Here is a 23,094-nt window from a genome sequence, read left to right on the forward strand (position 1 = left end):
CACAAAACTGGTATGCAAGCTTGGATTTCTGATTCATGAGCTGTGCTGGATTTGGATGCAACCACTGAAGATGCTTCTACCCATAGATATCCAGTGTACCCATGAGCTGGGAATGATCAAAACCATCTCAGCAAGAGCACAATAAGTAGTTGTCTGCTCTTTATTAGTCACAGTTTCTGGTCATTATGCTAACAAAATCTACCATTCATACCATTTATTAATTTGTTGACTGGCAGCAGAAGAAAGGCCACATTGCCCATCCTGCTGTGCCTGCTGCAGTTTCAGTATCCTGCAACACAGTGTAGGTGAGTGTTGCACAGCCACAACCTCCTTGGCTTCTGGGTCAGCTGTATCACAATTTTATACTTCTATGTACAGACTTCTTCTCTGAATCAGCTGCTTTTGGATGATTTTTGCTGTGCTGAGCCCAGGCATTTATTTTAGCTCTTGTCACTTTGTTAACATAAGACTTAATTTTCTGTACAGTTTGTATAGCTGTGTATAAATATGTAGATGTTAATGCTTTAGTGGAAAAAAAAATAATAGTACTGATGCTCAAATTTTAATGTCTGGGGTTTGTGAAATCTTTATAATTGATTATTTGGTGTCCAGAAATATTTCTTTTCTGTAGAAGGTGATTTATAACCTTAGCTTTAGCACAAATCTTGAATACAGTTCACTCTTCAAATTGAGTAGTTGATACTCTTTAAACAAAAAACTGAAATGATGACAGCTACTGTATAATGGACTTCTGTGACGAATTTCTAGATGATTGATCATTCATCCAAAAAACTTTGAAACTTCTGATATTTTCAAACATTTTCATGACTAAGCTGTAAGTTGGCCTGAATATCTGTGAACAGCAGATGGTATGAGCTTAAGAAAAACAAACAGTGAAACATACCCTGAAACAATTTCAGGACAGAAGTCCTCGCACATTATTTTTATCAATTGATCAATTCTAATTTTCTGTCAGAAGTGAAAAATTAGGTGCCACTGCAATGACTACTACATGGGCCCAAATTCATCCTATGGAGTCAACAGGAGGTTTTTTCCCCTTGCCTTCAGTGGTGTTTCAGTCAGACCGTAAAAGGAAAACTCTAGATTTCTATAGAACGTTCCCTAAGGATATAGTTGCTCACAAGAGCAAAATTCTAACAAATCCTCAAATGCTGTAAAACACTGCCAGCAATTTGAGATGCAGAGATATGCCATTTTTTGCTTATTATTTGTTTTTTTGTGATAGCTCAGCCTTTTTGAAAATTCCAGTCTGAGTGAAAGATGAGTTAATTTCCAATTTTAAAAACTGAACTCTGCATTCTTCAGTAAATGGTGGCAGAAGCCACTCCTTGCTACAAAGCCCTTTTTTCCCATTTCATTCCACAGCTTCTGTCCTTTCCTTTCCTCTTTTCCTTAAAGTTCAGTACAAATATGTTCTTAAGAACAAAGTCATCATTAAGTAACAATGGCAAGATGGAGAAGGTGGAGAGCTTTTAAGGTTGTTGAAGGAATGATAGTGTTATCAGGAGTTAAGTGAATACTAATAGAAGCAAGAAGCATTAGGCAGAGGAAGGATTTGAGGGCAGGATGTTGTCGTTCCTGGTCTGGATCTCACACCCACTACCAGTCACAAGCATTGTGTCACACTGGAAGAATGTAGGAATAGTGTGTCCAGTGACACTGCAGGAAATAATCTGAACTCCATTAATAATCTTATAGTGCAGTTAATAGCTCACCTGGATAATTGCATCATCACCCTGTGCTGGTTCCTAAGATGTAGTGAAATTTTGGTTCTTGCTATGTTACAGGCAAAGCTGTAAAAGTTCTCTTTCTATTAAGAGCCTTTTGCAGAGGTTGAGCAAGGATGTGAAAAATGTACTTGAAATGCAAACATATTCCTTAACACAAAAAAAAGAGAAAAGGGAAAAAAAGAGAGATAAGCTTTACCAAGTGCTGGAATCTAATCAAGTTAAACTAAAGTAAATGGAAATAACCAAAGTACAGAAACTATGGACCCTGGCCAGCAGTTCATACCCTTGTGAGTGGTGCCTCTGAGGTCCAATTTATTCTTGGTATAATTCCATGGATAAACCTACACTCTTGGGACTTCTCTGTAGGATGCAAGTTCCAAGTCTCTATCAATAATGAAAGCTGAATTGCAAATCAAGAAAATACACAGTAAGAACTGGAAGAATCTGCTGATACATATACATGTTAAGAAATAGAGACTTTCAAAGGCTATCATGTGCCACCACACATAAAATACATTCCTTATTAAATGAGTAGATGATACGTGGCCCTTGTAACAGCTGGCAGTGTTACTGGAAGTGTATTCACAAATTTTCCATTGCAAAATTTGTCAGTATCTACTGTGTTTTTTTTTTTTTAACTCATCTACTTTATCCTAGATGTTTGTGTACAAATAAACCTAGGTTTTGCATATTGTTTTTGTGCCACTGCCACATTTTTAGCAGGATGCATATTAATTATAAAAGTGTCATGCTCTATGCTGCTGTGAAATTTCTATTCACAGACTTAGTATTAATTTTCCCCTATGTTAGTGACTTTAATGGATGACACAACATTTTCAAAGAAGCCATAATAATTTTTCTTCCCTTTTTTTAAGCGAATGACTGCAGAGAACAAGTCATGTTCTTTGGCTTCTTTTAACATGTTCTGCAAAATTAATTAGTGGCATCCTGATTTCCAGCTAGCTGTTAAAATGTTCTCTGTTCAACAGCTGATTATTTCTCTTTTTGGAAAGAATGTAGTGACAAACACAACACAATAATTATTTCTTTTCCCTTTTATTTCTCAATTTTATTTTTTATATCCAAGATAAAACAGATGCTTAACTGAGAAATAAAGGCAACAAGACACATTTCCTGCTTCAGTGAACTTGCATCTAATATATCATTGTGGTTTTGAGCAGAGATGAATACTGAAGACAGAAAAAAGAATAATCTGTGTAGTTTTGGGGTCAGCTAGGCATTCTCCAGAATAATTTGCTGTGTTTTTCAGCAAGTAGAACACTTACCATATATGTTCATAATATTTACATACCATACTGTTCTTAGTTGTAAAAGCTCGGGGTCATATTGTCACACGCCTTGGAGGATTAGTGGGAAAGTTACTCACTTGTAGCTTGGTGCCTGCTTGTCTGCACATACATTACAAAACAAAAGGAAATCCCCTTCAATTCAACTGATGCCAACGACTTGCCTTCCTAACAGCAAAAGAGAAGGTCGACTTTGGTAGAAGGCCTTAGACTTAGGATTTATGAACATTTTGCTAAATTATCAAAAATGAATAAATTCATATTAAAAGAAATATTCTCACAAGTACCTTGAAGATTTAGGAGCTCAGCTCTCACGAGTAAAGGATTTATGAACCCAGGCTGCATAGTTTGTATATTTCTTAAAAGCATCCTGGGAAGTTTTCCTGATTGCTAGCCTCTCCTACTTTCTTTACATCAAGGAGAGGCTCAAATGCAGATGGAGCACGCTCTCCCACATGCCTGCAAGCGTTCAGTGTTGCAGCACCACCGGCAAAGTTGGTGGGAAGCAGCTTGGAAGCTGTCTGTTAGGTATCTGGACAGACAGGAGGATACCGGGAAGTACAAGAGCTGGTGATTTCTCCAGGACTTGTTCCTTCACAGCAGGAAAGCCTTTGAAAGGTTTTGTTCTGAAATGCCCCAACAACTTTCTTACATGTTCTGTTTCGTGCTTAAAAATAGATTTAAAAAAAAAAAAATCACTTTAAGCTCTGTCCTCTGACATGCTGAATGCTAAGGGTGAAGAAAAGAGCTGGACAATATAAGGGAAATAATATTATACCAAGTTTATAATCACTAGTGCATTATGTGTGCATGTTAGTGACTCAGTCCACTATTGCCAGACACCTGGTTCTCAGTTAATATTATCACAAATTTTATAACCAGTCATCTTCACCTTGGGTAACCGGTGTAGCAACACTTCTTATCCACAGAAGTGTTAAGAAGTTTTCACAGAACTACATAGTTGTTGCTCCCTGAAAGTGTACAGCTGCTCTTATTTTTATTTGAGTTTGACAAAAAACCAAATATTTTCTGCATTTGTTTCCCTTCCCTTTCTTCTGATGGTGGTATTGCTTATCTACATCTCTTTCTTGGATAGTTCCCTGGCAATCCCTTTTGCGGTAAAAGATGAAAAGTATGGAGAAATCATCTCAGAAGAATCACTGGCGCTTTTCTCACCCCTGAAAAAGAAAATTTAAACAACTGCAACATCAATGAAATTGACTGTGATGCTGCCAAACAGAAATTATTATTGCAAGGCCTTTAGCTGTTAGCATAACGAAACAGATCTTGGATTGCTGTTACCCAAAACAGCTTTTAATGGAAAAAAAAAAAGCCACACCCTGCTAATGTCTCTGAACTTAAGGGATGCAAAAAAACAATGATAAGGGAGACCACACAATTCCATACAGAGTGCTGTGTTCCAGAACTTTAACAAATAAGGGCATTACAGAGCAAATCCTGCTGGTAGTTCTCATAAGTAAAAGATGACTTCATTTATTATTTTACAGAATGACATTCTCTTAGTCAAGTAATTAGTACATATGTTGCAGGGCTCAGCTCATGATACTGTCAGAAATGTTTACATTTTTTGCACACCAATTCCAGATTTCATGATGACTGAAGGGGAATGAAAATTAATTGATTTTTAAACATCCAAAGCAATCATGCTCCCTATGAAAACAATGTTTTGTGCACATTTTCTTTCCCCCCAAAAGATGTATCATTACAGTGACCTTACATCAATGCAATGGCCTCTCATGATGACACTGTAAAGAGATTGTTATCTACCAGTAAGTATTAATCTACTGCCATTAAAATGGGAGCAGAAATACCACATCTGTGTCAGTCAGGTCTCTAGAGATTGTGTTAATGTCTGCACTGAAGCTGTACAAGCAAACATGAGAGGCACATGGCCTCTTGCATACATAGGGCGTTGAGTTTCTCTGCTGATGCTCTGCTAGCATAGTGTGAACATTCTCTCATATTCTACCTCCAGTGCTCAAACCTTTTCCTGTTGCCTTTAACACTGCAATCATTTGTAAACAGAATTGGTAAATGGAAATTCCCTTCCAGCTTCTTGGCATCTTCCTAGTTTTCATCCTTTTCCTATCAATTTTCATACATTCTCTCTTTGCACAGGTTTGAGCTAAGAAGCCTCTTTTAATTAGACTATAGTGATCGCATCGCTGCAGGGGCAAGCAAGGATTTTTTTCCTGGAGGGTAGCATTGCAGACTTAGCTAAAAGGGATAAAGCTTTGCTTGTTTTCACCTTCCCTCTCACAAATCAGGTGTTGGATTCATGATGCAAGATTTCATGGACCAATGGTCTGATCTGACAAGGCAAGTCGTATGTTCCTACTTACACTGCATGGCTGAGGTTTGACATAGTTAAAATGTACCCTAAATTGAATAGCACGTGAAGAATCTTGAATGTATAGTGTTAACCTCTTTTGTAACTAAAGACCTTAATTAGTGCACAAAAGGACTGCCAGAATAGTATGAATCAGATGGGCTGGATGCATGGAACATAGCAATAAAAAAGAAACCCCTCTTCAGAACTGAAGTAGCTGATGAAATAAAAGCCAGTTTTCAGGCAGCTGTGAAGTCGACAGAAGAGCCTTTGTAGCACTATAACCACCACCTCCTGCATGGGACAACCTCAGCACATTTCTGAATCATCTTTAGCATATACAGAAGCCAAAGGCTGATAAAGAGATGAGCTGGTTTCCTCAGAGGCTTGCAGAGGATTTCTCTCTTCTCTTTGTTCTCTGTTCTCTTTTGTTTGACTATGGTTTTAACTCTCAGGGGGAGCCTTGGTGGAAGGCGAGACCTTACAGTTGCTCTTGCAAGCATCCAAACAACAACAAAAAACCCTAGAATCTTTTTATTTGAAGCCAAAAGTTTATAAGCTGATTTACAGAAACATTCCAAAGGAAGAAAACAAAGAGTGAAAAGAGTCTGCTGATGAATGGAAGCTTGTAGTCTCAAGGTAAAGCCAGGCCAATAGTAATTTATTTGGAATATTTGAAATCCTCCCATGTGTATGAATTTTGTTGAGCATAGACTGAAGTTTCTTTAGTTGCTGTCCTTTAAATAAATGCAGGCAGGCAGTTGCATAGAATGCAAGCTTCAGACTTAACCAGGAGATACAGCCATACAGAACTCCAGTCAGGTTTTCAGTGAACAAATCTTCTGGTCACCTTTGAGAACTTTGTGTCTAAATCTCTATACACCCTGCATACTTCTGGAAACCTCTGCCATTATGTGCATGGGTGGGAATCTGAGTTGACAGAACTGAAGACCATTTCTCACCTTTACAGATGTGTGTATCTTGTATAGGAGATGACCCTGTTATTTATATCACACTGGATATGCTTTTACTTTTCCATTGCTTTAGGCTTAAAATTGTTCTGATAGATTGTTGTCAATAGTCTCTACAAGAACTCTGTAGAAGACCAGAGACGTGGATATTACTGCAAAGAATGCTTGTGAAGATGAACTCTGCATTTCCTAAGCATGAAAAATGGCTATCACCCAGTTTTCACATGAAACCCATCAATCAAAATATCATTTTTCACTAGTGAATAGGTAAGAGAGGAATGGACTAAATATACTCTGTCCTAAAGTATACTGCAGTATCATCTCAAGCACAGACAGAATGTTAAAGAAGGAGAAGACAGTTTATAAATAAGTTAATACTGAAGAAGGAGACCATAACTCAGCTTGTAGGATAGGTCTGCAAAGCTTTGTCATAATCTGTCCAGGTATATTCAATGTCTACCCACAGTGCTTGTAGAGGAAGTACCATGGATCTTACTAATGATGGAATGGAAGTTATTCTTTCCATATTATATATAATAGAGGTCTGTAATTGTTCCTAGGAACTAAAGAATCACTAAGAGGCTCCATTTTCTTTTAATATAGGACAAGTTCCATCCAGCATGGGCACACTTTTTTATCTGGAAGGGAGTGGATGCATAAATCACACTATATGTCTTACATGACTAGAAATGCTTTACCACACCAGTGCTATGGAGAAACTCAGACTGTGGGGTCCATGCCATCATCTGCAAATGCTGAACCAATGCTGTATACCCCACTTTAACTCTTAATAAAAAGAAACCAGGGGAAAAAAACAACTAACCAACCACAACAAAACCAAACCAAACCAAACCAAAAAATATCAATCAAACAAAACAAAAACCCCCAAACAAAACAAAAACAACCCCAAAAAAAAAAGCCAAAAAACAAACTAGCAAAAAAACAAAAAAATCCCAAACAAAAAACAGGAAGTGCAAATCAGAAACACTGAAGGAAAACTGTTTTAGAAAATATAGAAAATGTGTCAAAAAAGCTACATTATCCTTCACAAAGTCCTTTCTTTTAACCATACCTGTAAGAATAACTTCCAGCTTCTTTCTCCTCCCATCCCCCTTCCCGGATTTTCTCTGGCTGGACTCCACATAGCAGAAATGTTACAGAAGAAGGAGCTCTTTGCAGAAACTTAGAATGAAGGGTTGGATGAGGGCATCAAAACAGGGTTTATAATCGAAACTCTTACACTCAGAGCATGGAAGGGCTATTCAGGGTTCCACAGTCCAACAGCTTATCAAAAGCTATGTGTATTAAATTGCTATTTGTTGTAACCAACTGTTTACCAATTGCTATTGCCTTTTAAGACTGAGCACAGAAATGTTCTCTAGGTCTCTGTTGGATCATTTAGAATGACTGCTGCATATTGCTGTGTTTTAATCATTTTCAAAGGCAGGAAGCCAACAGTGAAAAGTACAACCTTCCCATTTAGCAATACCATAAGCAATGTCTTCAGCTAGATTTCAGGGCTAGGCTAAATCCGAGTATATTGACTAGCTGCTGATGTTTTGGAATAACTTTTCACTTCCTTGTATGTCTGTGCTGCTCTGCAGAGTTTTTGATGTGATACTAGACATTTAGATGGCATGCCTTTTTCTTAAAAAAATCTGAAATTCAGAAAGTGACAGGAAAAAAAGGCATGTGTTTAAGGGGGATGATCAAAGGGAGAAGAAATAACCTCATATCACGAGTTTCTGTGTCTTTGATAGAAACAATTCCTGCAGAATCCCTTTTTTCACTCTGTGATAACTTTACTTGTCCATGCCCATATTGACTTTCCTAGTGCAGGCAATCCTTCAGGTTTACTCCTAAATTATATTCTTGATACTGTGAAAAATAGAGTTTAACAATATACCTACAGTTGAGCAGACATAATTTTGTATAAGACCTCTCCATTCCTGTAGGAAACAGGACGAGGAGGTGCAAGGATCTCAGAGGTCTTTTCTAACTGAAATGGTTCTATGAAGGGAGGTCCTAATGTGCCACATCCATAATTGGTGGACATCATTCTCTATTAACTGATCTCTGGGTGCAAAAACTCATCACTTTTAATATTGTACACTGGCTGCTGTGAAGAAGAACGTTTGAAAAAAAAGGAGAAAGTGTAGGCCAAATGCTCTGAACACTATTTAGAAATTCTCCAGAGAGGAACAGAAAGAACCAGCATGAATAACTGCTAGCAACTTTCTCGTTAATTAAAATCTGACAAGCAGCTGGCAGCTGAAAGAGGGAGCTGTAGGTGGGGGAATCCTGTGGTTCACCACCACATTCCTTACATTCATAAAAGCTACGGAATATTTCACTCTAGGCCCTCCAGAAATGTTGATGGAAATGTGAATTAAAAGAAAGAGCTGTCTGAAGGTGACAGAGATACTGCATGTAGCCCATGTAATCCACAGATGAAAATATATGAAAATTTAGTGACATATACAAAGCAACTTCTTTAAAGAACTTTTTTTTTTGTGATGAAAGGTAATAAAATTCAGGAGATGCTATAGTCTGCAAGATGAACCCGTCCAGGCAAGAAAGTAATTTCAGAGAAGAGGTAGAATAAATTCATTCTGTGCCATCCCTCTGAGCCCAAACACTGGGGTAATGATTTTGGCCAGAGCTGATGAGCTATTCAGCATCTTTGTGGGAGCTTTGCTGGGCTGCAGCATGCTGTGCTGTACCTTTCCCTGTCTTCTCATGGAAAGGCTGAGATGCTTTTCATGACAGCTCTCAAGCCCTGAAATCACCAGCCTTGCCATAGTGGCTTTAAGGTTTCTGATAATAGATAAATTCATCAGAAAAGGACCCCCCTATTTCCTGAAAAGGAATATATTTTATTTTCCACAGTACATTCTGAATTATTCCTTGTCTTGGCATGCATACAGCTAAACCAAGTGCAACGATTTCCTCTTGCAGCTTGGTCAATTCGCTGCTACCTTTTGGTCTTCTTTACAAATTATCTCCTTCATGGTCAGGAGGACTTGTAAAACAATGCAGATATTGCTTCATAACCCTGAAATATTTGCCCATATATGATATAATAGAATCTTATTTCATACCCAATGTCTTTTCTCTACCCTGGCGTTAGTCTGTAGGACCTTACAAAATCTATGAGGTACCCACGGTGCCATGACTGGGAGGTCCACAACGGTGCCATTTTGTGTGCAATTAAATGACATTTCCTTTTACTGAGAATAGTGGAAAGTTGGCCAGTCATTATCATGTGGAAAATAATTTTAAATCCCCCTGGACAGTCACCACAGACAGCTGGAAGAGTTTACCCTGAAACGAAAAATTCGTCTTGAAAATGATGTCTCTGGTACTGTTATTCTGAATGTGAACCAAAGCCTTAAAAAGAAAAAAAAAAAAAAAGAAAAAAAATGCTTTCAACTTTTCTGTCATGAGTTACCTTAATTTTGTCTGCATTTCAGCTTCCCAAGGCTTTCTTTCTGGCATTTAAGTAGAATGTTTGTTGCCCAAACATTTCCAAATTCCAGGAGGTGACAGGGAAGAAAAAAAAATATGTGTGGGTTTTTTTTTTTTACTGGGGTGCTCATTAGAACTCATTTGTGATTCCTCTACCTCATAAGTACTGCTCCCTGTGTTAACATTCTCATTTGTGTAATTCAGCACTGCTGGAGATTGAAGTAAAACTAACTCCAATTATCCTTTTATCCACAGAGAGTAAATATAGGGGACTTGGTAGTGTTTCCTTATTCTTTAATGAGGTGTTTTCTCTTACTCAGTTAACAAAAGTAGTAGTCTTCAATTTGTCTCTACTAAGATTTCTGACTGCAGTTCCATTTTCCATTTGAATATCTCACCTCTTCTTGTCTGGTGTGGCAAAAGTGCAGTGGACAGTGTTAATTGCCTGTGTTGTATTTCAAGACCATCTGCTGAAATTGGAGTTTCCTATGTGATTCCTTTCTTTAACAGTTTATAATTCAGTGCCTTCACTTTATTACCAGGGCCTTGGGTTTCGTTGCTCATCTTCTGCAGATCATTTCCTTCTCCACACCTCTTCCCAGTATTTCTCATTAAGATGGACAATTAGTTCAGCCAAAGTTAATGTAAGGACAGCTTTTACATTTTTTTCCACTTTTGCAGTTTTGTCCATTCATTTCAATTTTGTCTTCCCACTTGTTCTTTTAACTTTTTTTTTAGAACGTGTAGTGTGGAAGTGCACATTGACAGAGAGGTCTGAGGTTAGGAAGCGCTGTGGAAGCCAACAGCCCTTCACAAGGAACACCCTGAATATACAGTAATAAGAGAAATGTGCTTGAGGTTACCCAGCAAGCCTGAGTAGCACCCCCACATGTGGTGTTTAACTCCCTGAGTGTTACTTCTGTCTGCCCACATGCAGAGCTTGCTAGAGTTGCAAACCTGTAGCCTGAAAATGATCATCAGCTATGATAACTGAACCCTGGACAATCTAATTCAATAATCCAAATTGTAATGTCTGTTGCTTTGTTTGAGATGCCACAGCTGACAACTGCCTCCACCTCCAAATGGCAAGCTGAGCGACTGCAACCCTGATACCTACAAGATCAAGGTGAAATAAATGGATTCTGTAAGTTCTCAGAGGCTCTTACAGTTTTATTCCCTTTCCTCTAGTAATAGTAGGAGATCAGGCTTCCCTTTTTCCATTGTTCCCTTTTTAACTTTGTCTTACAACTGATAAAACATCATGTTGAAATAAAACAAGGTTGACTGAGGGAATGGAACATCTCCCTTATGAGGACAGACTGAGTGAGCTGGGTCTCTTTAGCTTGGAGAAGAGGAGACTGAGGGATGACCTTATTAACGTTTGTAAATATGTAAACAGTGAGTGTCAGAAGGATGGAGCCAGGCTCTTCCCAGTGATGCCCAATGATAGGGCAAGGGGTAATGGGTGCAAACTGGAGCATAGAAGCTTCCATGTAAACAAAAGGAAAAACTTTCTCACTGTGAGGATGACAGAACACTGGAACAGGCTGCCCAGAGATATTGTGCAATCTACTTCTCTGGAGACATTCAAAACCCGCCTGGATGCAATCCTGTGTGACCTACTCTAGGTGACCCTGCTCTGGCAGGGGTCTTGGATTAGATGATCTTTTGAGGTCCCTTCCAACCCCTAACATTCTGTGATTCTGTGGCAAACCTGTAATCCCAGAGAATATTCTCTCCATGCACTTACATGTTGGGAAATGGTGATGCAGGACTGTGATCTTGTAAGATATTCTTGTCCTGCATTATAACTTCCACCTGAGATTGGTTTGTTTTATTTTGTTATTTTGGGTTTTGTTTTGTTTTGTTTTGCTTTGTTTTGTTTTGCTTTGCTTTGCTTTGTTTTCTTTCTGCAAAATCATGAAGTGTCACAAATCTTCTCTGTTTGTAACATTTCCAAAGGTCATGTGTTCTAATTCAACAGAAGCACTGAACTATATGCATCTTGGGAGAACCTTCATTCCTACGTGTGAGTCACCAGTCCCCAAGGAGCTTGAATAAAACACACCTACCACTGGATTGGCTTAGTGGTTGCAGATGCTCCTCAAGCCTTGTCTGCTGTATTGACTTACAGGGCTTTATTCTTTCTATGAAAATTAGGCACCTGCATTTGTTGCTATCATCTGAGTAAGATATGCTTAGAGAAAAAAGAAGAAAAAAAAAAAGAAAAGTTTTATCCTCATGAATCAAAGCTTTTGATTATTACAAAAGTTGTACTTTCATAAAAGAAACACACAATCAATAAAATACACATATAAACTATATCCAACACAAACCTCATGGCCAGTTGCTTCACTTTGTTTTGTGGCATTGCCAGTAGCTACTTAGCATAGGAAAGAATGGTAAAGGTGTGCTTGTGTTACCTGATGGCACAACTCTGATGGGTGGATCAGGCCACAGGTTGTTGAGTCTTCTGTCACCTTGCCTTGGCTCATGTGCTATGAAATGAACTCCACTCATAAGTGAATATGGTCATATTCTGCAGAACAGATACCATTTATGAAGGGTCAAGAGAATAATGCTTATGAGGAGCAGCTGAGGGAGCTGAAATTGTTTAGTCTAAGGAGAAGAGGAGGCTGAGGGGAAACCTTACTCTTCATGAATAACTGAAAGGTTGAAGTGAGGTGGGTGTTGGTCACTTCTCACAAGTCACAACTGATAGGACAAGAAGAAATGGCATCAAGTTACACCAGCAAAAGTTTAGGTTAGACGTAAGGAAAAACCTCTGTACTGAAAGGGATATCAAAGACTGGAACAAGCTGCCCAGGGAAGTGGTTGAATTGCCATCTCTGCATGTATTATTTGAAAGCCACCTAGGTACAGTGCTCAAGGATATGATGTAGTGGTGGCCCTGGTAGAGTTAGATGATGGTTGGACTTGATGATCTTGAAGGTATTTTCCAACCATAATGATTCTGTGATTCTGTGATGTGAACTGATTTTGTTGGTTCAGGATTCTAACTTTTTCCAGGGACTGTCTATAGCAAAATATATCCTGCAAAATTTGGGCTGTTGTGACAATCTTAAGGCATAATACAAAATTAAGGGATAATACAAAATTAAGTCATAATACCTTAATTTTTAAAATAAGCAATTGACTGAAATTTCCCAGAATTTTCTGATAAGGATGTACATTTGTAAGGAGAGTAAAAGATTAATAAAAAGTGATGCTTTTCCAAGAAAGGTTTTCACTTCCTTTAACCAATATTCTCAATAGATTAAAATTCTTAGACAGAAACACCTAACACTTATAGCACATTTACACACTGTATTTCATCTATATGTGTCTATCTCTACTCTTGTGAGACTCCACCCGGAGTACTCTATCCAGTTCTGGTGCTTCCAGGATAAGAAGGACGTTGAACTGCTGGAGCAGGTCCAGAGAAGGGCCACGAAGGTGATCAGGGTGTTGGAGCACCTCTGCTATAGGGATGGGCTGTGAGAGTTGGGGTTCTTCAGCCTGGAGAAATGAAGGTTCCACAGAGACCTTATAACAACCTTTCAGCACGTGAAAGGGGCTCACAAGAGAGCCAGGAAGTGACTTTTTACAAGGTCTTTTAGTGATAGGATGAGAGAGAACATCTTTAAGCTTCAAAAGGGTAGATTTAGACTAGATACTAGAATGTCATTCTTTACAGAGAGGGTGCAGGACACTGGAACAGGTTGCCCAGGGAGCTTGTGGATGCCCCCTCCCTTGAGACGTTCAAGGCCAAGTTGGATGAAGCCTTGAACAACCTGGTCTGGTGGAAGGTGTTCCCTGTCGATGCAGGGCTTTGGAACCAGATGATCTTCAAGGTCCCTTCCAACACAAACCACTCTATGAATCTATGAATCTATGTGTAATGATGCAATACAGATATTTATACATACTAATGCATACATGAAAGATCATAGTTATCTCTTTTCTAAAGTAATCTGTGGGAGAATCCTGCTGATGTTTTTTCATATACCTGTGTTACTGGAACCCACGTGTTCCTTGAAATGTTCATTACTGCTCTGTGGGTGGCATAAACAGATAAAAGCAGTCAAGCAGAGTGTATTACACAATGAAACATTTTTGTGATGGACCTGGTTTCTGTTGAATTGAGGAGCAGCCAAAAGCAGACTAACCAGAATTATTATTCATCCTGATTTTGCTGCATTTATTCATTAAAAGGGTGTCAGCCTTTTCTGTTTCCTGTAAAAAAACATATGAATTTATGTTGAAATAATGATACTGTGTTGGACTGGCTTAGTGTAACAGTCTGTATTACTTTCCTAATTCTACAAACTGATACCTAGTTCTCTGCCAGTGAATCCAATGAAAGATCCCAATGGAAGGGATTGGACTTCTTCTTGGTTTTGAAGAGACTACAGTCAGCATTTCTAATAAGGTGCTAGAGCCAAAAATCCGGATGCCTCCACAGTAGGCCATCTCCCTGTTTTGCCACTTCTGTTTCTGTACCAAGTATTCAGGTTTTCCTGTCTGCCCAGAAAGCGGAAAGTTCTCGTTTTTTGCATTTCCACTTGTAATGCAACTTTCATCTTTTGGGATGTATAATCATCATCATATTGCTGCATCCTCCTTCCATCCACTCAAAACACTGCTGGTGGGGTTAGATTTGTGATTTGGCAGTCTGATTGCATTTTTCCTTTTGCATTCTTGTATTAATTCTTCCCCCCCCCCCCCCCCCCCCCCATTACTGTACAAAAAATAAACTTCTTATCTTTGTTTGTAAAATCCTACAGTGTTTATCTCTATCCTGTTCAATCTTCTGGCACACAGAGATTTCCTTCCATTTCCCCTATGCTTGGTTTAACCCCTTTTTTCTAGTCTGCTCCATGCACAAGCACCTTCCTATCACTCCACCTACATTCTGAAAGCCACCACCCTACTCTCATTGAAGTAAGGGTGTTGTGTTTCCAGCAATCATTCCTGCTGATCATTTGACATGTTTCTGAATCACATCCTAACAAATATATGGAATGTGAGTGCTTTAGCCAGCACTGCTTATTTTTTAAATTCTTTATTTGGTACTTACCACAACAGCTGCTTGGCTAAGACTCTGATGGTGCATTTAAGACACTACTTTTTAGGAATATAGGTATGAAAAGGACACAGAGAGTTCCACAGAGTCAGACTTCTTTGGGTAGTCAAGACTAAATTTTGACCCTGTTCTTCATGCAAGGTATATTATGTTCTCTCCTCATCAGCACATGAGGTAAACAGGAGTAGAAACACACAACCAGAGCACTATGGCATTGCTTGAAGTAGGTATATGGGCAGTTAGAATACCTCTCGTGGTGTTCACCTCCAGGAAGCTGAGGACTAACTCTGGGACCTGGAGAATCAAGCCTAGAAAAATACAACTTCCACAATAAAATATAGCACTGGAAAACCTAAAAAGAAAAGGGAAAACATCTTAAACAATTAATATGGAGAGGAAGAGGAAAGTACAACTTCAGAACCAGTTTTATGTTAAAAGGAACAAACATGCATTGGACTACCTCTTTTTCTTAAAAAATCCTCTTCCTCCCTTATTCCATTATTAAAAGTAATGAAATTGTTGAAGGGACAGTTTAAGCCTTTTGACTCTATGCTATAACATTCTTCTTCAACTCTCTTCTTTTTCTATGGAGATAATAAAAAGCCTTGAAGTGAACAAAGCTCAAGCAGATCTCCTAAAACTTTCAATGAATTCTAAGCACACCAGTTGGAGTATGGCTCTGTGTTTAGTCTCTCAGTATGTACAGGTGGGTAAGTAGGTGCAATATCTGATAATCTAATTGTGCATCTCTGAATGTCTCCTGCCTCCCAAGCAATCCCTATTCCTTCTCTATTTAAAAGAAATCAAGAAATTAATTTTCTTGCCAGAATTTCTCTGAATTTTGCATGATAAAACCACAGTGGATAGGAAGGAGTAAGACATTTGTGGAATGCTGGCCTGTTTTTAGCTCTGTATATTTCAATGGTCAAAGTTATGCAAGCATTTTCTAAAACAGTGCCACGTATCCTCATAGTGGATCTTGCATACCTTATGGTTTTATCATCAAATGTGGAAACAGCCCTAAACATCACAGTAAGACAGCTTAATGGGTGGTCTGAAACTCCTATCTTCCCTTCTTAGAACAGAAAGGAAACTCAAGAATCAAGTCCCTGCAGAAGAGACTAATGTGTGGCTAGAAGATCAGATAATTACAGGACAGTTTACACTGATAAGGTCACTAAACTTTGCTTTTCTTAGGTTCACATGCTTAAGGATTCTTAACCATCACTTTGGCATTTGAAGTAGTGGGTGGCCAGTTAATCTCTTATTCATCTTTTCATGAACAATTTAAAGATAGGCTATGGATATTGTAAAGCATTAGGATCTTTATACTCATACTGTAGGATGCGAAGACAACTTCTAGCTCTGCAATGTATGGATTTTCCTTCATTTAGAAGTAAATTAAATCAGTCACTGCAGAAGCTATGCCTACTGAAGGTTTTTTGTTCCTTGGAATGTGTGAAATCTGTTTGGTAGTTCCTGGTTTTAGTGTAGCAGTGTAGTAAGGTGCAGTGTTCACCAAGACTTTGTATACCTCCATTCATAACGATTACAAAGTGATTTATCCTTCAGCGTGGATTTTTCAGATGTAAATATTTTCCTATAGATTAGGTCCAGTCTAAAATACAGATGAATTTCTTCAAAATGTTAACTTTCTTATTTTAGAATTGTACTTTGTAGGAGTTGCTAACTAAGACCTAGCTCTCTCAGACTTCTTCATTTGAGTCTTTTTGTACCTAATGTAACTTTAATCACAGAATAACAGAATCAATAAGGTTGGAAAAGACCTCAAGGATCATCAAAGTCCAGCCTGTCATCCAAGACCTCATGACCACTAAACCATGGCACCACGTGCCACGTCCAATCCCCTCTTGAACACCTCCAGGGATGGTGACTCCACCGCCTCCTTGGGCAGCACATTCCGATGTCTAACAACTCTCTCCATGAAGAACTTTCTCCTCACCTCAAGCCTAAACCTCCCCTGGCGCAGCTTGAGACTGTGTCCTCTTGTTCTGGTGCTGGTTGCCTGGGAGAAGAGACCAACCCCCTCCTGGCTACAACCTCCCTTCAGGTAGTTGTAGACAGCAATGAGGTCTCCCCTGAGACTCTTCTTCTCCAGGCTAAACAACCCCAGCTCCCTCAGCCTCTCCTCATAGGGTTTGTGTTCGAGACCTCTCACCAGTCTCATTGGCCTTCTCTGGACACATTCAAGAATCTCAATGTCCTTCTTAAATTGAGGAGCCCAGACTGGACACAGTACTCAAGGTGCAGCCTAACCAGTGCTGAGTACAGGGGCACAATGACTTCCCTGCTCCTGCTGGCCACACTGTTCTTAATGCAGGCCAGGATGCCATTGGCTCTCTTGGCCACCTGGGCACACTGCTGACTCATGTTCAGATGGCTGTCAACCAGTACCCCCAGGTCCCTTTCTCTCTGGCTGCTCTCCAGCCACTCCAACCCCAGCCTGTAGCTCTGCATGGGGTTGTTGTGGCCAAAGTGAAGCACCTGGCACTTGGATTTGTTAAATGCCATCCTGTTGGACTCTGCCCATCTGTCCAGCCAGTCAAGGTCCCTCTGCAGAGCCCTTCTACCTTCTAACAGATCAACATCTGCTCCCAACTTGGTGTTATCTGCAAATTTACTAATGACTGATTCTCTCAACAGGAGCCTGTGAAGGTATGTGTCTGCCAACAACAAGTATAATATGATTGAAAACTAAAATCTACTGATGCAGGTCTGCTTTCAGATCATACTAATGTACACACACATGCTACTTAGGACAATTGCTCTGGTTATAGACTAGCAAAAAAAGTGGAATGTGGTCTGGAGTGTATCCTGCAGTCAGATGTATTCTGCCTCTTTCTCTTTTAATCAAATCACTGAGGCATGCAAATGAGAAAACACATTGCAAATTCAACATATTTGTGAAAACTAGGGGGAAAAAGGTTTTGGTTAAACTCCAGGCTCCAGTATCTTTTGCTTTTGAGTGAATGCCATGCACATTCTGAAAAAGTAAAGCATTAAACAAATCGTACTCATTCTTGTAGAACAATACTGTTCAAGTTTTCAGACAATCAAGAAAACCAAGAGGCATAATCAATTTTGCTTTGTCTTCACATGCCCCTCCCTTGCTGGTGGTCTGACTAACACAGCTCCCTTGGTGATGGACTGCAAATCCTGCAGGGGAGTATAGCAAAAATATTTAAAAATAGTTCCAACTTACCTTTGCCTTTTAAAAATCTTAAAAATACTGTTATTAATGGGGCTTTTTGGAGCCTTCCTAGCCTGCCCTACCAAACCTTGCATTTCTGGTCTAAGTTACTTGACAGTGACCCTTTTGAAAAACTCAAATAAAACATGTAACTTTATTTGCAGTTCCTGAGGCAACCACTGTAAATGGCAGTAACACAGAGAATTGCTGTGAGTTTACTGTTATGTCACTATGGTGTCCATATATAAAAGCAAACTACTGTTTTCTCTGGAGCTGTAATAAATACATTTTAAGGCACCCAGTTGCTAAGGGCGCTGATTGCTTTCAAAAAAGAGCTTGAAAACACATTTTGCTGGTGACTGGGAAGGGGCCCAGGCAGCCCTGAGCATCCCACAACAGCATCCAACAGCACACCATGCAACAACTGATTCTACACCACCCAGCAGAAAAAGAAAAAGGGCTGGGTTTGTCCCCCAGGAACAGCACCTCCAATTGGGTGGTGGGTAGGTGACAGGGTAAAAGGCAGCTTTGGTTGTGGGAGACCAGAAAAGCCATTAGTGTTCCTGGACAGTCCCACTCATGTGATGTCTCAGCTCCTACAGGCTTATCAGCTCCAAAGGCTTCTTCTCTCTTTATTCAGCAAGTGGCTGAACAACAGGACACCAGGCTTTTGGGGGCTATCATATCAAAGCTCCCAGTTTGTCTTGTGTGTCCTCAAATGTGGCAAGCTGTTGAGATCCAGACACAAATCCGAGGGCACTACTTCAAAATTTGGTGTTTTAAGGATTCCTGTTACTTTGCCAGCTCTTCTCTAGCTGTTTTCCACTGGACGCTCTCACAAATACATTTTAAAATGAAAAATTATTAACAAAATACAGGCATTGATTGCAAGACTTGGGACATTTTTGGATGTGTAAATGTAGTAGCAAGAAACTCTACTCAGGGAAGTCTTTGTGGTAAAGGTTCCCTCCATGGCACTAAGTATGTCTAAATCTGACAAACTTGCATTAAGACCCATCTGAAAGTAAATAGCCATTTCATTATCAGTAATTTCACTTGCAAAAATTCAAAAAGCTTACAATTCCTGCATTGCAAAACAAACACAACTGAAGCTACAAATGCTGAGACACCTCTAAGCCATAAATTAGTGGCTGTAGGTGCAGATTTGTACTTCAACAGATGTTTTACACACAAGTAAGAAATTTCTCTTCACCTCTGAATGATAAAGAAGAGCACAATGCACAGCACCGTAGTCATACAAAACCTTTTTACAACCTTAGCAGCCTTTCCAACAGCATTACACCACCTAAATTTCTGGTCTGTTTGGAAAATACAAGACTGTATTTGCACATCTTAATTTTCTTTCAAAGCCCAGCAGAATGCAGAACCTTCAGACACCTTATTGCTGTCACCATGGTTATGAATCTGACTCACCTGTCAGAAGGGACATAACTCTGCCGTGTTTGCTCAGCCAGCTGTCCAGCCTGAATTTGCTGAGCACCCTGGAGGCTGCCAGCTGTGGCAAAGCCATATGAATCTAGTCACATCTGGATCAATCTGTGTTGATCCAGAGCATTGTGCAAAGTTTGATGGAGGCTAAAAGTTGTTCACCAATGACCAAAGCATTCAGTTACACAGAAAAAAATGAGTATTTATCACCACATCTTGTAGAAAAAGACACAGTTGTGTACAAGGAGATGTTAGGTTATGGTTGGACTCAATGATCTTGAGGTCTTTCTATGATTCCATGAAGTTATATTGAAGAGAGAAAGCAGAAGAAATTCAGGTCCTCACTAAGAAAACTGCATAAGCCTGCTCTTACCATTGAGCACAGGTATAAGCTGCAGTGGCTGTGATGAATGCAATTAATGGATGTAAAATGGGAATGTAATCCTCATTCACCAGAATACTTGATCCCTGCAATGGTGCTATGGTGAATGATCAAGGTTATGGCTTGCAAACTTGCCAGTTGCTTTTAACTTTGTAAGCAATCTGAAGGTGTAAAGCAGAATTTCAAAAGCAATCAGTGCTCTAAAATACTGTGACTTCTGAACGACTTTTGGAAATGTTTTGAGAGGGGGAGAGGGCATTGGGGTGAATGAGGATGCTAAAAGCCCAAACAAAAATTCCTATGGCTTTTCCAAGTGAAAAAACTTTCAGCAAACCACTGAAACACTGATCTCAGCTTCTTTCTCCTCAGCTTCACAATTACTTAACACAAAAGGAAAAAGGTTTGAAAAGTAAACATTTTACTTTTTCTACTAAAAATGAAAAAATATTGGAAAATAAATTCTCTAAGTGAGCAGTGTTTCAATTATTTTTCTATTTTGCCCCTTTTCACTCCAAAAAAATGCCCTTCTTGACTTGTTCTAGTGGGAGGTTCAAAGCAAGTTTGTGAAAATATAAGCATGTAGAAGGGATGATAGTAAAAGACTTAGGGGATCAATATAGCAATCAATTATTTCAGCATGTAGTGACATTCCAGGTAGTGACATTCTGAAAGAGATAGGAGCATTCTCTTGTGACATATCCAATTTTATCCAGGACTAGTCCCAGGAAAACTGAGAGGACTTCTAAGGATATTTTTTTTTTTTTTAGTGGATAAATGGTTGTGTTAAATGGACAATAAAAATATTTTTTTCTGAGCTAAAAATGCTTTTGGCACAGGAAAATACACAGCAAGAATTCAGGGGCTGATTACCTGGAAATCAAACATTTTATTCTGTGAAGACTGTTAGTGTTTCTTACAATGCCCACATTCAACAAGTGTGGCAAAATAAGAATTTCTGTGAGACAGGCAGCATGTTAAAATTCAATGTGTTAAATACACATCCAAAGTAGAAATATATAAAACACATTTGTGTTTTAATTACAATCCTCTTAATCACAATTTCGCTCCTGCCAAGAATTCAGACGTTAATGAAATTTAGTTTGTACTTTGTGAAGCATTTCATAAGACACATCTCGTGTCCAAAAGTGTTTGCTAAGAGAAACAAGATTTCACCTGAGTTCTCTAGACCTGATGGTATCACCAGTGAGAAACCTAAGGCAGAAAGTATATCTGCACTTCATTTTGAATGCAAGACCTAAGGGCTAAGAGTTACCAGAAGTATCTATTCTAAGAGTAAGGGGCACCACAAAGAAAAAGCAAGTCTGAGATGCAGGAAAAGATAAAAAGAATGAGATTAGTCTGTTTGGAAGAATGCAAAGCAGAATATGCAAGAAGGAATTAAAAGATATAGGCAGGTGTGAGATGATGAACATAGCCCCATGAAGATGAAGTTAGGGTGCCTGAACATTGTGATGTAATGTTAAGCCAACAGGAGTTCATCTGAGAAGGGCAATTCTATTTAAAGAGCAAGATAAAATGCAAGGTTGAAATATTTAAAGCATGTTACTATTAATTCAGAAATTTCCCTTATTTTTTTCATGATATAACCACATTCTGTTTTGGGGCAAAATGAAGGGAGAAATGGTGTTTTACAATATTTAACACAAATTTACTGCATGCCCATAATGGGTGCTTATCAAAGATGAGTGTAGTTACAAGAGAAAAACAATCCTCCTGTAACCAGAAAATAGCTCTTTTAATAATTTTTTTTTTGGGGGATGGGGGAGGGAGTATAACTGTAATATTACCAAGTACCTTTCTGAATTTCTGTGAATTGGAAAGGGATTTCCAGCTGTTTAAAGAAACAAAACCAAAAACCAAACAAACCTACCTCTTCATACTTTTCAGTGACTTTATATGAGCTTAAAATCTTGAGCTATAAACCTTTCTCAGTCAGTACCCAGAGAGGTTGTTGAGCCTCCTTCTCTAGAGACTTTTAAGACCCATCTGGATGCATTGTTGTGTGATCTGCCCTAGGTGATCCTGCTTTGGCAAAGGGGACAGACTCATTGATCTCCAGAGGTCCCTTCCAACCCCTACCATTCTGTCATTCTATGATAATCTCCCAACAATACAAACCAGCAGCAACATTTAGCTCTGGCAAATTAATCACTGCAAAACTGAGGTGTGCAAAGTAAGTGAACTCCTGGCAGTTACAGTGATCATGAAATTTTGTTAGTTGGAGATATTCAAATGTGAAACCCCTTAAACTTAAGACCACACTTCTGCCAGGCAAGACCAAAATAGGAGCTCACTAGATGTGTCAATAAATGCTATGCTTAATCACCTAAACCAGAAAAAAAAAATCATATTTGGTGTGCACTATAAAGCTGCCTATACTCCTAACTTTTAAATCCCTTTTACATTTTTCACATTCTTCTAAGGACTTCGGAATATTCTACACTTATTAATCAAATTTCATATTGTTCCAAGGAGGCAATACCTCACCGAGGCATCAGCTGTCTATTTTCCTCTTTTCAGGGGGATATTTTTCTTTTCAGACAATGTTGAGTAATGGATCTAACCAAGTTCTGATGAGATCTCAGTAAAACTCCACCCAATTTCTATTTTGTCTGGCCAGTCCTCAGGGTTTGGTAGGTTTTCTTGTATTTTTAGTAACCTACATCTCTTGCAGGAACTGTAGGAACTGAAGAGACTTGAGCAGAGAGGATCATGTTTATATTAACATTGTAAATTAAATTTTTAACATGTTCTTGCAAGCTGCTAAGTGTTCCTTTAAAGTGGAAAAACCACCATCGAAAATTACAGGCAATAATCAGTTCCTCTGAGAGTTGTTTGTTTGAGTTTACTTTTAACAGGTGTTCCCATAAACAGGAGGGACTTTATTCCCTGTTTTGATTTATTATTCCCAGATTTAATGCTCTGCATTTCTTCAGACTAAATTGTTCTGCACCAACTGACCTACTGCACAGGAGGCTTTGCTTCCTCTAGACCTGGTGCAATTATTCTTCATTCTTTGATCTCCACTTTTGATCAATAACTTGCTATCAATTCTTCATTTGTTATAGTTATAGTATTGAAATAATGGATTGGACAGA

This window comes from Indicator indicator, chromosome 2, assembly GCF_027791375.1.
Source record: "Indicator indicator isolate 239-I01 chromosome 2, UM_Iind_1.1, whole genome shotgun sequence".
Classification (NCBI taxonomy): Eukaryota; Metazoa; Chordata; class Aves; order Piciformes; family Indicatoridae; genus Indicator; species Indicator indicator.